Genomic DNA, 18734 nt, shown 5'->3' on the forward strand with positions numbered 1-18734 from the left:
CTAGTAATAATTAGGTGAAAGTTGAAAGGGTTTGTGCGTTTGAAACGTTGCAGCAGAGACTCTGAAGGTGGAGGTGAAAAAGCTTACAGCACCTGGTATTCCCAGGCGGTCTCCCATCCAAGTACTAACCAGGCCCGACCCTGCTTAGCTTCCGAGATCGGACGAGATCGGGCGTGCTCAGGGTGGTATGGCCGTAAGCGAGAGACGAGCAGCGCTACGTCCTATTTAAAGTGTACGCTGTAGACCAAGTGTTTTTTTTTTTTTTTTTTTTTTTTTTATATACTCCCTCACTTCCTAATGTGCTGTCGTACGGAGAGTAAAACCTCTTCGTCCAAACCAACGAATCATGCACGAACACATGGCTCTCCACTTCATGGGTTTCAGACCACTTTATTGCATGCTTGCTCGTCTTTATTTCCCTACATTTTCAACAGGCACATTGCATCTTTAGCTTCGTGCTTTATTCTAATGCCATATACGCCTTAAAAAAAAGAGAAAAAGAACAGAAGAAATTGACATCAGACATCCCATTGCTGCAAGAGCAGAAAGCCTGATTATCAACAGTCTATTTACAACTACTTCCACAATACTTTTCTTGCTTCCATTATTAGTGTGTGAAAAACAGTTCAAATCAACAAATCAATTAGCCGCTACAACTACACGCGCCTGCTCTCTTCTTCTTTGGGGTTTTACGTCGATTCAGGAGTTGGGCGCATTACCGCCACCAACTGAGCTGGAGTGTGGGGCCGGCATGAATCAATCTCTCTCCCTTCCCTCCCTCTCTGCATTTACAGCGTTCACTAGACGAGCCTATCAAGAGGGACTTACACAAGGGCTTGAACTGAAAACTTCAGTGGGATATTTTGAAATTAGCTGCATTAAAAGGCGGCGATAAACACCACTGAAAAACACACAGAATGCCGAGCCTCCCTGACCATCTGCGGAAATGAGCTTTCATGGCCTTCAAGACGCAATGATGTGCACAAACAGCGCGTGCTCAGGGTGGTGCGCCATCACGCTATAAAAGCAGTCAGAAGCACGCACCTGCATTAGTATACGGGTGAGCAAATGCAGAAAAAAATAAAGGGAGAAATTGGGGGAAAATGAGGGAAGTATACACAAAATAAAAAAAGCAAAAAGTTTTCAAAATAAATAAAGAAAAAAGGAATACACGAATAGAAAATAAATAAATAAATATATAAATAAATCGACTAGTGAACGAATAAATGAATTACAAATTAAATCGATAAATAAAGTTACGGAGTACATTTAGAATGAATTAAATAGAATAGGACACGTTTCTTGTCATCCTAAGATTACACTGAAATCAGGTTTGCATCTCCTGTCCATGTATGAATAGAACATATCCAGAAAGAAAAGAATACTGTACATAATAGGAAGAAATGTGCAATATCCATTTGTACGTGCGAGTGATTGAGACAGAATAGGTTATTAGTGCAAATACTACTAAAGTGACACTACAGTCACACGAATGATAGGGCGATGAAACCGCAGAATAGCAGAATTTCCATTGACAGTGACAGAGAGCAATCCGCCGCTGCCAGGTAAAGTGGCAGGGAATGTGAACGTGCAAAGTTGCAGTAGCAGATAGACAAATGAAGTATGTAGTAGGTGGCACTGTCAGAGCAAGGTGACACAATGTAGTGACAATGCTCAATAAATAAAGGTATTATTGCAATAGTAATACCTTACCGCTACTACTCGTAATGATAATACTAAGAGTAACAATAATCACAAGAGTAACTCGATCAAGAACTGTGACTATCGCATATCTCCAATGAGAAGCCCCTCTTATCTCGGCACATGCATCGTACTGATGTACCATCATGAACGAATCACTTTATACCAAAAGAAAAAAGTTAGTGAAAAAAACTAAATAGAGACATAAAAGTCTAAAGGAATACATGCCTAATGAAAAGAATGAAGGAAGAAAGACGTAAAAATAAAGGCAAGGTGAATAACTGTGTGCAAGATAATAATTTAGTGATTCGAAAAGAAATTTCTGTTGATTCGATTGATTTGTTTTAGATTTGGTGAGCTGGGTCTCTCCATAGTGCCTTTGTGTAGCTAGTAATAATTAGGTGAAAGTTGAAAGGGTTTGTGCGTTTGAAACGTTGCAGCAGAGACTCTGAAGGTGGAGGTGAAAAAGCTTACAGCACCTGGTATTCCCAGGCGGTCTCCCATCCAAGTACTAACCAGGCCCGACCCTGCTTAGCTTCCGAGATCGGACGAGATCGGGCGTGCTCAGGGTGGTATGGCCGTAAGCGAGAGACGAGCAGCGCTACGGCCTATTTAAAGTGTACGCTGTAGACCAAGTGGTTTTTTTTTTTTTTTTTTTTTTTTTTGGACTCCCTCACTTCCTAATGTGCTGTCGTACGGAGAGTAAAACCTCTTCGTCCAAACCAACGAATCATGCACGAACACATGGCTCTCCACTTCATGGGTTTCAGACCACTTTATTGCATGCTTGCTCGTCTTTATTTCCCTACATTTTCAACAGGCACATTGCATCTTTAGCTTCGTGCTTTATTCTAATGCCATATACGCCTTAAAAAAAAGAGAAAAAGAACAGAAGAAATTGACATCAGACATCCCATTGCTGCAAGAACGGAAAGCCTGATTATCAACAGTCTATTTACAACTACTTCCACAATACTTTTCTTGCTTCCATTATTAGTGTGTGAAAAACAGTTCAAATCAACAAATCAATTAGCCGCTACAACTACACGCGCCTGCTCTCTTCTTCTTTGGGGTTTTACGTCGATTCAGGAGTTGGGCGCATTACCGCCACCAACTGAGCTGGAGTGTGGGGCCGGCATGAATCAATCTCTCTCCCTTCCCTCCCTCTCTGCATTTACAGCGTTCACTAGACGAGCCTATCAAGAGGGACTTACACAAGGGCTTGAACTGAAAACTTCAGTGGGATATTTTGAAATTAGCTGCATTAAAAGGCGGCGATAAACACCACTGAAAAACACACAGAATGCCGAGCCTCCCTGACCATCTGCGGAAATGAGCTTTCATGGCCTTCAAGACGCAATGATGTGCACAAACAGCGCGTGCTCAGGGTGGTGCGCCATCACGCTATAAAAGCAGTCAGAAGCACGCACCTGCATTAGTATACGGGTGAGCAAATGCAGAAAAAAATAAAGGGAGAAATTGGGGGAAAATGAGGGAAGTATACACAAAATAAAAAAAGCAAAAAGTTTTCAAAATAAATAAAGAAAAAAGGAATACACGAATAGAAAATAAATAAATAAATAAATAAATCGACTAGTGAACGAATAAATGAATTACAAATTAAATCGATAAATAAAGTTACGGAGTACATTTAGAATGAATTAAATAGAATAGGACACGTTTCTTGTCATCCTAAGATTACACTGAAATCAGGTTTGCATCTCCTGTCCATGTATGAATAGAACATATCTAGAAAGAAAAGAATACTGTACATAATAGGAAGAAATGTGCAATATCCATTTGTACGTGCGAGTGATTGAGACAGAATAGGTTATTAGTGCAAATACTACTAAAGTGACACTACAGTCACACGAATGATAGGGCGATGAAACCGCAGAATAGCAGAATTTCCATTGACAGTGACAGAGAGCAACCCGCCGCTGCCAGGTAAAGTGGCAGGGAATGTGAACGTGCAAAGTTGCAGTAGCAGATAGACAAATGAAGTATGTAGTAGGTGGCACTGTCAGAGCAAGGTGACACAATGTAGTGACAATGCTCAATAAATAAAGGTGTTATTGCAATAGTAATACCTTACCGCTACTAGTCGTAATGATAATACTAAGAGTAACAATAATCACAAGAGTTACTCGATCAAGAACTGTGACTAACGCATATCTCCAATGAGAAGCCCCTCTTATCTCGGCACATGCATCGTACTGATGTACCATCATGAACGAATCACTTTATACCAAAAGAAAAAAGTTAGTGAAAAAAACTAAATAGAGACATAAAAGTCTAAAGGAATACATGCCTAATGAAAAGAATGAAGGAAGAAAGACGTAAAAATAAAGGCAAGGTGAATAACTGTGTGCAAGATAATAATTTAGTGATTCGAAAAGAAATTTCTGTTGATTCGATTGATTTGTTTTAGATTTGGTGAGCTGGGTCTCTCCATAGTGCCTTTGTGTAGCTAGTAATAATTAGGTGAAAGTTGAAAGGGTTTGTGCGTTTGAAACGTTGCAGCAGAGACTCTGAAGGTGGAGGTGAAAAAGCTTACAGCACCTGGTATTCCCAGGCGGTCTCCCATCCAAGTACTAACCAGGCCCGACCCTGCTTAGCTTCCGAGATCGGACGAGATCGGGCGTGCTCAGGGTGGTATGGCCGTAAGCGAGAGACGAGCAGCGCTACGGCCTATTTAAAGTGTACGCTGTAGACCAAGTGGTTTTTTTTTTTTTTTTTTTTTTTTTTGGACTCCCTCACTTCCTAATGTGCTGTCGTACGGAGAGTAAAACCTCTTCGTCCAAACCAACGAATCATGCACGAACACATGGCTCTCCACTTCATGGGTTTCAGACCACTTTATTGCATGCTTGCTCGTCTTTATTTCCCTACATTTTCAACAGGCACATTGCATCTTTAGCTTCGTGCTTTATTCTAATGCCATATACGCCTTAAAAAAAAGAGAAAAAGAACAGAAGAAATTGACATCAGACATCCCATTGCTGCAAGAGCAGAAAGCCTGATTATCAACAGTCTATTTACAACTACTTCCACAATACTTTTCTTGCTTCCATTATTAGTGTGTGAAAAACAGTTCAAATCAACAAATCAATTAGCCGCTACAACTACACGCGCCTGCTCTCTTCTTCTTTGAGGTTTTACGTCGATTCAGGAGTTGGGCGCATTACCGCCACCAACTGAGCTGGAGTGTGGGGCCGGCATGAATCAATCTCTCTCCCTTCCCTCCCTCTCTGCATTTACAGCGTTCACTAGACGAGCCTATCAAGAGGGACTTACACAAGGGCTTGAACTGAAAACTTCAGTGGGATATTTTGAAATTAGCTGCATTAAAAGGCGGCGATAAACACCACTGAAAAACACACAGAATGCCGAGCCTCCCTGACCATCTGCGGAAATGAGCTTTCATGGCCTTCAAGACGCAATGATGTGCACAAACAGCGCGTGCTCAGGGTGGTGCGCCATCACGCTATAAAAGCAGTCAGAAGCACGTACCTGCATTAGTATACGGGTGAGCAAATGCAGAAAAAAATAAAGGGAGAAATTGGGGGAAAATGAGGGAAGTATACACAAAATAAAAAAAGCAAAAAGTTTTCAAAATAAATAAAGAAAAAAGGAATACACGAATAGAAAATAAATAAATAAATAAATAAATCGACTAGTGAACGAATAAATGAATTACAAATTAAATCGATAAATAAAGTTACGGAGTACATTTAGAATGAATTAAATAGAATAGGACACGTTTCTTGTCATCCTAAGATTACACTGAAATCAGGTTTGCATCTCCTGTCCATGTATGAATAGAACATATCTAGAAAGAAAAGAATACTGTACATAATAGGAAGAAATGTGCAATATCCATTTGTACGTGCGAGTGATTGAGACAGAATAGGTTATTAGTGCAAATACTACTAAAGTGACACTACAGTCACACGAATGATAGGGCGATGAAACCGCAGAATAGCAGAATTTCCATTGACAGTGACAGAGAGCAACCCGCCGCTGCCAGGTAAAGTGGCAGGGAATGTGAACGTGCAAAGTTGCAGTAGCAGATAGACAAATGAAGTATGTAGTAGGTGGCACTGTCAGAGCAAGGTGACACAATGTAGTGACAATGCTCAATAAATAAAGGTGTTATTGCAATAGTAATACCTTACCGCTACTAGTCGTAATGATAATACTAAGAGTAACAATAATCACAAGAGTTACTCGATCAAGAACTGTGACTAACGCATATCTCCAATGAGAAGCCCCTCTTATCTCGGCACATGCATCGTACTGATGTACCATCATGAACGAATCACTTTATACCAAAAGAAAAAAGTTAGTGAAAAAAACTAAATAGAGACATAAAAGTCTAAAGGAATACATACCTAATGAAAAGAATGAAGGAAGAAAGACGTAAAAATAAAGGCAAGGTGAATAACTGTGTGCAAGATAATAATTTAGTGATTCGAAAAGAAATTTCTGTTGATTCGATAGATTTGTTTTAGATTTGGTGAGCTGGGTCTCTCCATAGTGCCTTTGTGTAGCTAGTAATAATTAGGTGAAAGTTGAAAGGGTTTGTGCGTTTGAAACGTTGCAGCAGAGACTCTGAAGGTGGAGGTGAAAAAGCTTACAGCACCTGGTATTCCCAGGCGGTCTCCCATCCAAGTACTAACCAGGCCCGACCCTGCTTAGCTTCCGAGATCGGGCGTGCTCAGGGTGGTATGGCCGTAAGCGAGAGACGAGCAGCGCTACGGCCTATTTAAAGTGTACGCTGTAGACCAAGTGGTTTTTTTTTTTTTTTTTTTTTTTTTTTTTGGACTCCCTCACTTCCTAATGTGCTGTCGTACGGAGAGTAAAACCTCTTCGTCCAAACCAACGAATCATGCACGAACACATGGCTCTCCACTTCATGGGTTTCAGACCACTTTATTGCATGCTTGCTCGTCTTTATTTCCCTACATTTTCAACAGGCACATTGCATCTTTAGCTTCGTGCTTTATTCTAATGCCATATACGCCTTAAAAAAAAGAGAAAAAGAACAGAAGAAATTGACATCAGACATCCCATTGCTGCAAGAGCGGAAAGCCTGATTATCAACAGTCTATTTACAACTACTTCCACAATACTTTTCTTGCTTCCATTATTAGTGTGTGAAAAACAGTTCAAATCAACAAATCAATTAGCCGCTACAACTACACGCGCCTGCTCTCTTCTTCTTTGGGGTTTTACGTCGATTCAGGAGTTGGGCGCATTACCGCCACCAACTGAGCTGGAGTGTGGGGCCGGCATGAATCAATCTCTCTCCCTTCCCTCCCTCTCTGCATTTACAGCGTTCACTAGACGAGCCAATCAAGAGGGACTTACACAAGGGCTTGAACTGAAAACTTCAGTGGGATATTTTGAAATTAGCTGCATTAAAAGGCGGCGATAAACACCACTGAAAAACACACAGAATGCCGAGCCTCCCTGACCATCTGCGGAAATGAGCTTTCATGGCCTTCAAGACGCAATGATGTGCACAAACAGCGCGTGCTCAGGGTGGTGCGCCATCACGCTATAAAAGCAGTCAGAAGCACGCACCTGCATTAGTATACGGGTGAGCAAATGCAGAAAAAAATAAAGGGAGAAATTGGGGGAAAATGAGGGAAGTATACACAAAATAAAAAAAGCAAAAAGTTTTCAAAATAAATAAAGAAAAAAGGAATACACGAATAGAAAATAAATAAATAAATATATAAATAAATCGACTAGTGAACGAATAAATGAATTACAAATTAAATCGATAAATAAAGTTACGGAGTACATTTAGAATGAATTAAATAGAATAGGACACGTTTCTTGTCATCCTAAGATTACACTGAAATCAGGTTTGCATCTCCTGTCCATGTATGAATAGAACATATCTAGAAAGAAAAGAATACTGTACATAATAGGAAGAAATGTGCAATATCCATTTGTACGTGCGAGTGATTGAGACAGAATAGGTTATTAGTGCAAATACTACTAAAGTGACACTACAGTCACACGAATGATAGGGCGATGAAACCGCAGAATAGCAGAATTTCCATTGACAGTGACAGAGAGCAACCCGCCGCTGCCAGGTAAAGTGGCAGGGAATGTGAACGTGCAAAGTTGCAGTAGCAGATAGACAAATGAAGTATGTAGTAGGTGGCACTGTCAGAGCAAGGTGACACAATGTAGTGACAATGCTCAATAAATAAAGGTATTATTGCAATAGTAATACCTTACCGCTACTAGTCGTAATGATAATACTAAGAGTAACAATAATCACAAGAGTAACTCGATCAAGAACTGTGACTATCGCATATCTCCAATGAGAAGCCCCTCTTATCTCGGCACATGCATCGTACTGATGTACCATCATGAACGAATCACTTTATACCAAAAGAAAAAAGTTAGTGAAAAAAACTAAATAGAGACATAAAAGTCTAAAGGAATACATGCCTAATGAAAAGAATGAAGGAAGAAAGACGTAAAAATAAAGGCAAGGTGAATAACTGTGTGCAAGATAATAATTTAGTGATTCGAAAAGAAATTTCTGTTGATTCGATTGATTTGTTTTAGATTTGGTGAGCTGGGTCTCTCCATAGTGCCTTTGTGTAGCTAGTAATAATTAGGTGAAAGTTGAAAGGGTTTGTGCGTTTGAAACGTTGCAGCAGAGACTCTGAAGGTGGAGGTGAAAAAGCTTACAGCACCTGGTATTCCCAGGCGGTCTCCCATCCAAGTACTAACCAGGCCCGACCCTGCTTAGCTTCCGAGATCGGACGAGATCGGGCGTGCTCAGGCTGGTATGGCCGTAAGCGAGAGACGAGCAGCGCTACGCCCTATTTAAAGTGTACGCTGTAGACCAAGTGGTTTTTTTTTTTTTTTTTTTTTTTTTGGACTCCCTCACTTCCTAATGTGCTGTCGTACGGAGAGTAAAACCTCTTCGTCCAAACCAACGAATCATGCACGAACACATGGCTCTCCACTTCATGGGTTTCAGACCACTTTATTGCATGCTTGCTCGTCTTTATTTCCCTACATTTTCAACAGGCACATTGCATCTTTAGCTTCGTGCTTTATTCTAATGCCATATACGCCTTAAAAAAAAGAGAAAAAGAACAGAAGAAATTGACATCAGACATCCCATTGCTGCAAGAACGGAAAGCCTGATTATCAACAGTCTATTTACAACTACTTCCACAATACTTTTCTTGCTTCCATTATTAGTGTGTGAAAAACAGTTCAAATCAACAAATCAATTAGCCGCTACAACTACACGCGCCTGCTCTCTTCTTCTTTGGGGTTTTACGTCGATTCAGGAGTTGGGCGCATTACCGCCACCAACTGAGCTGGAGTGTGGGGCCGGCATGAATCAATCTCTCTCCCTTCCCTCCCTCTCTGCATTTACAGCGTTCACTAGACGAGCCAATCAAGAGGGACTTACACAAGGGCTTGAACTGAAAACTTCAGTGGGATATTTTGAAATTAGCTGCATTAAAAGGCGGCGATAAACACCACTGAAAAACACACAGAATGCCGAGCCTCCCTGACCATCTGCGGAAATGAGCTTTCATGGCCTTCAAGACGCAATGATGTGCACAAACAGCGCGTGCTCAGGGTGGTGCGCCATCACGCTATAAAAGCAGTCAGAAGCACGCACCTGCATTAGTATACGGGTGAGCAAATGCAGAAAAAAATAAAGGGAGAAATTGGGGGAAAATGAGGGAAGTATACACAAAATAAAAAAAGCAAAAAGTTTTCAAAATAAATAAAGAAAAAAGGAATACACGAATAGAAAATAAATAAATAAATAAATAAATCGACTAGTGAACGAATAAATGAATTACAAATTAAATCGATAAATAAAGTTACGGAGTACATTTAGAATGAATTAAATAGAATAGGACACGTTTCTTGTCATCCTAAGATTACACTGAAATCAGGTTTGCATCTCCTGTCCATGTATGAATAGAACATATCTAGAAAGAAAAGAATACTGTACATAATAGGAAGAAATGTGCAATATCCATTTGTACGTGCGAGTGATTGAGACAGAATAGGTTATTAGTGCAAATACTACTAAAGTGACACTACAGTCACACGAATGATAGGGCGATGAAACCGCAGAATAGCAGAATTTCCATTGACAGTGACAGAGAGCAACCCGCCGCTGCCAGGTAAAGTGGCAGGGAATGTGAACGTGCAAAGTTGCAGTAGCAGATAGACAAATGAAGTATGTAGTAGGTGGCACTGTCAGAGCAAGGTGACACAATGTAGTGACAATGCTCAATAAATAAAGGTGTTATTGCAATAGTAATACCTTACCGCTACTAGTCGTAATGATAATACTAAGAGTAACAATAATCACAAGAGTTACTCGATCAAGAACTGTGACTATCGCATATCTCCAATGAGAAGCCCCTCTTATCTCGGCACATGCATCGTACTGATGTACCATCATGAACGAATCACTTTATACCAAAAGAAAAAAGTTAGTGAAAAAAACTAAATAGAGACATAAAAGTCTAAAGGAATACATGCCTAATGAAAAGAATGAAGGAAGAAAGACGTAAAAATAAAGGCAAGGTGAATAACTGTGTGCAAGATAATAATTTAGTGATTCGAAAAGAAATTTCTGTTGATTCGATTGATTTGTTTTAGATTTGGTGAGCTGGGTCTCTCCATAGTGCCTTTGTGTAGCTAGTAATAATTAGGTGAAAGTTGAAAGGGTTTGTGCGTTTGAAACGTTGCAGCAGAGACTCTGAAGGTGGAGGTGAAAAAGCTTACAGCACCTGGTATTCCCAGGCGGTCTCCCATCCAAGTACTAACCAGGCCCGACCCTGCTTAGCTTCCGAGATCGGACGAGATCGGGCGTGCTCAGGGTGGTATGGCCGTAAGCGAGAGACGAGCAGCGCTACGGCCTATTTAAAGTGTACGCTGTAGACCAAGTGGTTTTTTTTTTTTTTTTTTTTTTTTTTTTTTGGACTCCCTCACTTCCTAATGTGCTGTCGTACGGAGAGTAAAACCTCTTCGTCCAAACCAACGAATCATGCACGAACACATGGCTCTCCACTTCATGGGTTTCAGACCACTTTATTGCATGCTTGCTCGTCTTTATTTCCCTACATTTTCAACAGGCACATTGCATCTTTAGCTTCGTGCTTTATTCTAATGCCATATACGCCTTAAAAAAAAGAGAAAAAGAACAGAAGAAATTGACATCAGACATCCCATTGCTGCAAGAGCGGAAAGCCTGATTATCAACAGTCTATTTACAACTACTTCCACAATACTTTTCTTGCTTCCATTATTAGTGTGTGAAAAACAGTTCAAATCAACAAATCAATTAGCCGCTACAACTACACGCGCCTGCTCTCTTCTTCTTTGGGGTTTTACGTCGATTCAGGAGTTGGGCGCATTACCGCCACCAACTGAGCTGGAGTGTGGGGCCGGCATGAATCAATCTCTCTCCCTTCCCTCCCTCTCTGCATTTACAGCGTTCACTAGACGAGCCTATCAAGAGGGACTTACACAAGGGCTTGAACTGAAAACTTCAGTGGGATATTTTGAAATTAGCTGCATTAAAAGGCGGCGATAAACACCACTGAAAAACACACAGAATGCCGAGCCTCCCTGACCATCTGCGGAAATGAGCTTTCATGGCCTTCAAGACGCAATGATGTGCACAAACAGCGCGTGCTCAGGGTGGTGCGCCATCACGCTATAAAAGCAGTCAGAAGCACGCACCTGCATTAGTATACGGGTGAGCAAATGCAGAAAAAAATAAAGGGAGAAATTGGGGGAAAATGAGGGAAGTATACACAAAATAAAAAAAGCAAAAAGTTTTCAAAATAAATAAAGAAAAAAGGAATACACGAATAGAAAATAAATAAATAAATAAATAAATCGACTAGTGAACGAATAAATGAATTACAAATTAAATCGATAAATAAAGTTACGGAGTACATTTAGAATGAATTAAATAGAATAGGACACGTTTCTTGTCATCCTAAGATTACACTGAAATCAGGTTTGCATCTCCTGTCCATGTATGAATAGAACATATCTAGAAAGAAAAGAATACTGTACATAATAGGAAGAAATGTGCAATATCCATTTGTACGTGCGAGTGATTGAGACAGAATAGGTTATTAGTGCAAATACTACTAAAGTGACACTACAGTCACACGAATGATAGGGCGATGAAACCGCAGAATAGCAGAATTTCCATTGACAGTGACAGAGAGCAATCCGCCGCTGCCAGGTAAAGTGGCAGGGAATGTGAACGTGCAAAGTTGCAGTAGCAGATAGACAAATGAAGTATGTAGTAGGTGGCACTGTCAGAGCAAGGTGACACAATGTAGTGACAATGCTCAATAAATAAAGGTGTTATTGCAATAGTAATACCTTACCGCTACTAGTCGTAATGATAATACTAAGAGTAACAATAATCACAAGAGTAACTCGATCAAGAACTGTGACTAACGCATATCTCCAATGAGAAGCCCCTCTTATCTCGGCACATGCATCGTACTGATGTACCATCATGAACGAATCACTTTATACCAAAAGAAAAAAGTTAGTGAAAAAAACTAAATAGAGACATAAAACTCTAAAGGAATACATACCTAATGAAAAGAATGAAGGAAGAAAGACGTAAAAATAAAGGCAAGGTGAATAACTGTGTGCAAGATAATAATTTAGTGATTCGAAAAGAAATTTCTGTTGATTCGATAGATTTGTTTTAGATTTGGTGAGCTGGGTCTCTCCATAGTGCCTTTGTGTAGCTAGTAATAATTAGGTGAAAGTTGAAAGGGTTTGTGCGTTTGAAACGTTGCAGCAGAGACTCTGAAGGTGGAGGTGAAAAAGCTTACAGCACCTGGTATTCCCAGGCGGTCTCCCATCCAAGTACTAACCAGGCCCGACCCTGCTTAGCTTCCGAGATCGGACGAGATCGGGCGTGCTCAGGCTGGTATGGCCGTAAGCGAGAGACGAGCAGCGCTACGTCCTATTTAAAGTGTACGCTGTAGACCAAGTGTTTTTTTTTTTTTTTTTTTTTTTTTTTTTTTTTTATATACTCCCTCACTTCCTAATGTGCTGTCGTACGGAGAGTAAAACCTCTTCGTCCAAACCAACGAATCATGCACGAACACATGGCTCTCCACTTCATGGGTTTCAGACCACTTTATTGCATGCTTGCTCGTCTTTATTTCCCTACATTTTCAACAGGCACATTGCATCTTTAGCTTCGTGCTTTATTCTAATGCCATATACGCCTTAAAAAAAAGAGAAAAAGAACAGAAGAAATTGACATCAGACATCCCATTGCTGCAAGAGCAGAAAGCCTGATTATCAACAGTCTATTTACAACTACTTCCACAATACTTTTCTTGCTTCCATTATTAGTGTGTGAAAAACAGTTCAAATCAACAAATCAATTAGCCGCTACAACTACACGCGCCTGCTCTCTTCTTCTTTGGGGTTTTACGTCGATTCAGGAGTTGGGCGCATTACCGCCACCAACTGAGCTGGAGTGTGGGGCCGGCATGAATCAATCTCTCTCCCTTCCCTCCCTCTCTGCATTTACAGCGTTCACTAGACGAGCCAATCAAGAGGGACTTACACAAGGGCTTGAACTGAAAACTTCAGTGGGATATTTTGAAATTAGCTGCATTAAAAGGCGGCGATAAACACCACTGAAAAACACACAGAATGCCGAGCCTCCCTGACCATCTGCGGAAATGAGCTTTCATGGCCTTCAAGACGCAATGATGTGCACAAACAGCGCGTGCTCAGGGTGGTGCGCCATCACGCTATAAAAGCAGTCAGAAGCACGCACCTGCATTAGTATACGGGTGAGCAAATGCAGAAAAAAATAAAGGGAGAAATTGGGGGAAAATGAGGGAAGTATACACAAAATAAAAAAAGCAAAAAGTTTTCAAAATAAATAAAGAAAAAAGGAATACACGAATAGAAAATAAATAAATAAATAAATAAATCGACTAGTGAACGAATAAATGAATTACAAATTAAATCGATAAATAAAGTTACGGAGTACATTTAGAATGAATTAAATAGAATAGGACACGTTTCTTGTCATCCTAAGATTACACTGAAATCAGGTTTGCATCTCCTGTCCATGTATGAATAGAACATATCTAGAAAGAAAAGAATACTGTACATAATAGGAAGAAATGTGCAATATCCATTTGTACGTGCGAGTGATTGAGACAGAATAGGTTATTAGTGCAAATACTACTAAAGTGACACTACAGTCACACGAATGATAGGGCGATGAAACCGCAGAATAGCAGAATTTCCATTGACAGTGACAGAGAGCAACCCGCCGCTGCCAGGTAAAGTGGCAGGGAATGTGAACGTGCAAAGTTGCAGTAGCAGATAGACAAATGAAGTATGTAGTAGGTGGCACTGTCAGAGCAAGGTGACACAATGTAGTGACAATGCTCAATAAATAAAGGTGTTATTGCAATAGTAATACCTTACCGCTACTAGTCGTAATGATAATACTAAGAGTAACAATAATCACAAGAGTTACTCGATCAAGAACTGTGACTAACGCATATCTCCAATGAGAAGCCCCTCTTATCTCGGCACATGCATCGTACTGATGTACCATCATGAACGAATCACTTTACACCAAAAGAAAAAAGTTAGTGAAAAAAACTAAATAGAGACATAAAACTCTAAAGGAATACATGCCTAATGAAAAGAATGAAGGAAGAAAGACGTAAAAATAAAGGCAAGGTGAATAACTGTGTGCAAGATAATAATTTAGTGATTCGAAAAGAAATTTCTGTTGATTCGACTGATTTGTTTTAGATTTGGTGAGCTGGGTCTCTCCATAGTGCCTTTGTGTAGCTAGTAATAATTAGGTGAAAGTTGAAAGTGTTTGTGCGTTTGAAACGTTGCAGCAGAGACTCTGAAGGTGGAGGTGAAAAAGCTTACAGCACCTGGTATTCCCAGGCGGTCTCCCATCCAAGTACTAACCAGGCCCGACCCTGCTTAGCTTCCGAGATCGGACGAGATCGGGCGTGCTCAGGGTGGTATGGCCGTAAGCGAGAGACGAGCAGCGCTACGGCCTATTTAAAGTGTACGCTGTAGACCAAGTGGTTTTTTTTGTTTTTTTTGTTTGTTTGTTTTTTTTTTTGGACTCCCTCACTTCCTAATGTGCTGTCGTACGGAGAGTAAAACCTCTTCGTCCAAACCAACGAATCATGCACGAACACATGGCTCTCCACTTCATGGGTTTCAGACCACTTTATTGCATGCTTGCTCGTCTTTATTTCCCTACATTTTCAACAGGCACATTGCATCTTTAGCTTCGTGCTTTATTCTAATGCCATATACGCCTTAAAAAAAAGAGAAAAAGAACAGAAGAAATTGACATCAGACATCCCATTGCTGCAAGAGCGGAAAGCCTGATTATCAACAGTCTATTTACAACTACTTCCACAATACTTTTCTTGCTTCCATTATTAGTGTGTGAAAAACAGTTCAAATCAACAAATCAATTAGCCGCTACAACTACACGCGCCTGCTCTCTTCTTCTTTGGGGTTTTACGTCGATTCAGGAGTTGGGCGCATTACCGCCACCAACTGAGCTGGAGTGTGGGGCCGGCATGAATCAATCTCTCTCCCTTCCCTCCCTCTCTGCATTTACAGCGTTCACTAGACGAGCCTATCAAGAGGGACTTACACAAGGGCTTGAACTGAAAACTTCAGTGGGATATTTTGAAATTAGCTGCATTAAAAGGCGGCGATAAACACCACTGAAAAACACACAGAATGCCGAGCCTCCCTGACCATCTGCGGAAATGAGCTTTCATGGCCTTCAAGACGCAATGATGTGCACAAACAGCGCGTGCTCAGGGTGGTGCGCCATCACGCTATAAAAGCAGTCAGAAGCACGCACCTGCATTAGTATACGGGTGAGCAAATGCAGAAAAAAATAAAGGGAGAAATTGGGGGAAAATGAGGGAAGTATACACAAAATAAAAAAAGCAAAAAGTTTTCAAAATAAATAAAGAAAAAAGGAATACACGAATAGAAAATAAATAAATAAATAAATAAATCGACTAGTGAACGAATAAATGAATTACAAATTAAATCGATAAATAAAGTTACGGAGTACATTTAGAATGAATTAAATAGAATAGGACACGTTTCTTGTCATCCTAAGATTACACTGAAATCAGGTTTGCATCTCCTGTCCATGTATGAATAGAACATATCTAGAAAGAAAAGAATACTGTACATAATAGGAAGAAATGTGCAATATCCATTTGTACGTGCGAGTGATTGAGACAGAATAGGTTATTAGTGCAAATACTACTAAAGTGACACTACAGTCACACGAATGATAGGGCGATGAAACCGCAGAATAGCAGAATTTCCATTGACAGTGACAGAGAGCAATCCGCCGCTGCCAGGTAAAGTGGCAGGGAATGTGAACGTGCAAAGTTGCAGTAGCAGATAGACAAATGAAGTATGTAGTAGGTGGCACTGTCAGAGCAAGGTGACACAATGTAGTGACAATGCTCAATAAATAAAGGTGTTATTGCAATAGTAATACCTTACCGCTACTAGTCGTAATGATAATACTAAGAGTAACCATAATCACAAGAGTAACTCGATCAAGAACTGTGACTAACGCATATCTCCAATGAGAAGCCCCTCTTATCTCGGCACATGCATCGTACTGATGTACCATCATGAACGAATCACTTTATACCAAAAGAAAAAAGTTAGTGAAAAAAACTAAATAGAGACATAAAAGTCTAAAGGAATACATACCTAATGAAAAGAATGAAGGAAGAAAGACGTAAAAATAAAGGCAAGGTGAATAACTGTGTGCAAGATAATAATTTAGTGATTCGAAAAGAAATTTCTGTTGATTCGATAGATTTGTTTTAGATTTGGTGAGCTGGGTCTCTCCATAGTGCCTTTGTGTAGCTAGTAATAATTAGGTGAAAGTTGAAAGGGTTTGTGCGTTTGAAACGTTGCAGCAGAGACTCTGAAGGTGGAGGTGAAAAAGCTTACAGCACCTGGTATTCCCAGGCGGTCTCCCATCCAAGTACTAACCAGGCCCGACCCTGCTTAGCTTCCGAGATCGGACGAGATCGGGCGTGCTCAGGGTGGTATGGCCGTAAGCGAGAGACGAGCAGCGCTACGTCCTATTTAAAGTGTACGCTGTAGACCAAGTGTTTTTTTTTTTTTTTTTTTTTTTTATATACTCCCTCACTTCCTAATGTGCTGTCGTACGGAGAGTAAAACCTCTTCGTCCAAACCAACGAATCATGCACGAACACATGGCTCTCCACTTCATGGGTTTCAGACCACTTTATTGCATGCTTGCTCGTCTTTATTTCCCTACATTTTCAACAGGCACATTGCATCTTTAGCTTCGCGCTTTATTCTAATGCCATATACGCCTTAAAAAAAAGAGAAAAAGAACAGAAGAAATTGACATCAGACATCCCATTGCTGCAAGAGCAGAAAGCCTGATTATCAACAGTCTATTTACAACTACTTCCACAGTACTTTTCTTGCTTCCATTATTAGTGTGTGAAAAACAGTTCAAATCAACAAATCAATTAGCCGCTACAACTACACGCGCCTGCTCTCTTCTTCTTTGGGGTTTTACGTCGATTCAGGAGTTGGGCGCATTACCGCCACCAACTGAGCTGGAGTGTGGGGCCGGCATGAATCAATCTCTCTCCCTTCCCTCCCTCTCTGCATTTACAGCGTTCACTAGACGAGCCAATCAAGAGGGACTTACACAAGGGCTTGAACTGAAAACTTCAGTGGGATATTTTGAAATTAGCTGCATTAAAAGGCGGCGATAAACACCACTGAAAAACACACAGAATGCCGAGCCTCCCTGACCATCTGCGGAAATGAGCTTTCATGGCCTTCAAGACGCAATGATGTGCACAAACAGCGCGTGCTCAGGGTGGTGCGCCATCACGCTATAAAAGCAGTCAGAAGCACGCACCTGCATTAGTATACGGGTGAGCAAATGCAGAAAAAAATAAAGGGAGAAATTGGGGGAAAATGAGGGAAGTATACACAAAATAAAAAAAGCAAAAAGTTTTCAAAATAAATAAAGAAAAAAGGAATACACGAATAGAAAATAAATAAATAAATAAATAAATCGACTAGTGAACGAATAAATGAATTACAAATTAAATCGATAAATAAAGTTACGGAGTACATTTAGAATGAATTAAATAGAATAGGACACGTTTCTTGTCATCCTAAGATTACACTGAAATCAGGTTTGCATCTCCTGTCCATGTATGAATAGAACATATCTAGAAAGAAAAGAATACTGTACATAATAGGAAGAAATGTGCAATATCCATTTGTACGTGCGAGTGATTGAGACAGAATAGGTTATTAGTGCAAATACTACTAAAGTGACACTACAGTCACACGAATGATAGGGCGATGAAACCGCAGAATAGCAGAATTTCCATTGACAGTGACAGAGAGCAATCCGCCGCTGCCAGGTAAAGTGGCAGGGAATGTGAACGTGCAAAGTTGCAGTAGCAGATAGACAAATGAAGTATGTAGTAGGTGGCACTGTCAGAGCAAGGTGACACAATGTAGTGACAATGCTCAATAAATAAAGGTGTTATTGCAATAGTAATACCTTACCGCTACTACTCGTAATGATAATACTAAGAGTAACAATAATCACAAGAGTAACTCGATCAAGAACTGTGACTAACGCATATCTCCAATGAGAAGCCCCTCTTATCTCGGCACATGCATCGTACTGATGTACCATCATGAACGAATCACTTTATACCAAAAGAAAAAAGTTAGTGAAAAAAACTAAATAGAGACATAAAACTCTAAAGGAATACATACCTAATGAAAAGAATGAAGGAAGAAAGACGTAAAAATAAAGGCAAGGTGAATAACTGTGTGCAAGATAATAATTTAGTGATTCGAAAAGAAATTTCTGTTGATTCGATAGATTTGTTTTAGAT

General features: G+C 40.2%; 8 non-coding genes and 1 pseudogene across 8 annotated transcripts; all 9 read right to left on the reverse strand.

The window, feature by feature from the left end:
- Nucleotides 1–80: 80 nt before the first annotated feature.
- On the reverse strand, nt 81–199 carry LOC128317164 (5S ribosomal RNA). Its single transcript, XR_008300694.1, has one exon. It is a non-coding gene; the product is annotated as a 5S ribosomal RNA (ribosomal RNA).
- Nucleotides 200–2168: 1969 nt separating this feature from the next.
- LOC117595746 (5S ribosomal RNA) lies at nt 2169–2287 on the reverse strand. The gene has a single exon (XR_004576923.1). It is a non-coding gene; the product is annotated as a 5S ribosomal RNA (ribosomal RNA).
- Nucleotides 2288–4251: 1964 nt separating this feature from the next.
- LOC128317165 (5S ribosomal RNA) lies at nt 4252–4370 on the reverse strand. The gene has a single exon (XR_008300695.1). It is a non-coding gene; the product is annotated as a 5S ribosomal RNA (ribosomal RNA).
- Nucleotides 4371–6334: 1964 nt separating this feature from the next.
- Nucleotides 6335–6443, reverse strand: LOC128317170 (uncharacterized; annotated as a pseudogene).
- A 1971-nt stretch (nt 6444–8414) lies between these two features.
- On the reverse strand, nt 8415–8533 carry LOC128317168 (5S ribosomal RNA). The gene has a single exon (XR_008300698.1). It is a non-coding gene; the product is annotated as a 5S ribosomal RNA (ribosomal RNA).
- A 1963-nt stretch (nt 8534–10496) lies between these two features.
- LOC128317166 (5S ribosomal RNA) lies at nt 10497–10615 on the reverse strand. The gene has a single exon (XR_008300696.1). It is a non-coding gene; the product is annotated as a 5S ribosomal RNA (ribosomal RNA).
- Nucleotides 10616–12583: 1968 nt separating this feature from the next.
- Nucleotides 12584–12702, reverse strand: LOC128317169 (5S ribosomal RNA). Its single transcript, XR_008300699.1, has one exon. It is a non-coding gene; the product is annotated as a 5S ribosomal RNA (ribosomal RNA).
- Nucleotides 12703–14675: 1973 nt separating this feature from the next.
- Nucleotides 14676–14794, reverse strand: LOC117595747 (5S ribosomal RNA). The gene has a single exon (XR_004576924.2). It is a non-coding gene; the product is annotated as a 5S ribosomal RNA (ribosomal RNA).
- A 1975-nt stretch (nt 14795–16769) lies between these two features.
- On the reverse strand, nt 16770–16888 carry LOC117595743 (5S ribosomal RNA). Its single transcript, XR_004576920.1, has one exon. It is a non-coding gene; the product is annotated as a 5S ribosomal RNA (ribosomal RNA).
- Nucleotides 16889–18734: the final 1846 nt, after the last annotated feature.

Source organism: Pangasianodon hypophthalmus, chromosome 21 (genome assembly GCF_027358585.1).
Source record: "Pangasianodon hypophthalmus isolate fPanHyp1 chromosome 21, fPanHyp1.pri, whole genome shotgun sequence".
NCBI lineage: Eukaryota > Metazoa > Chordata > Actinopteri > Siluriformes > Pangasiidae > Pangasianodon > Pangasianodon hypophthalmus.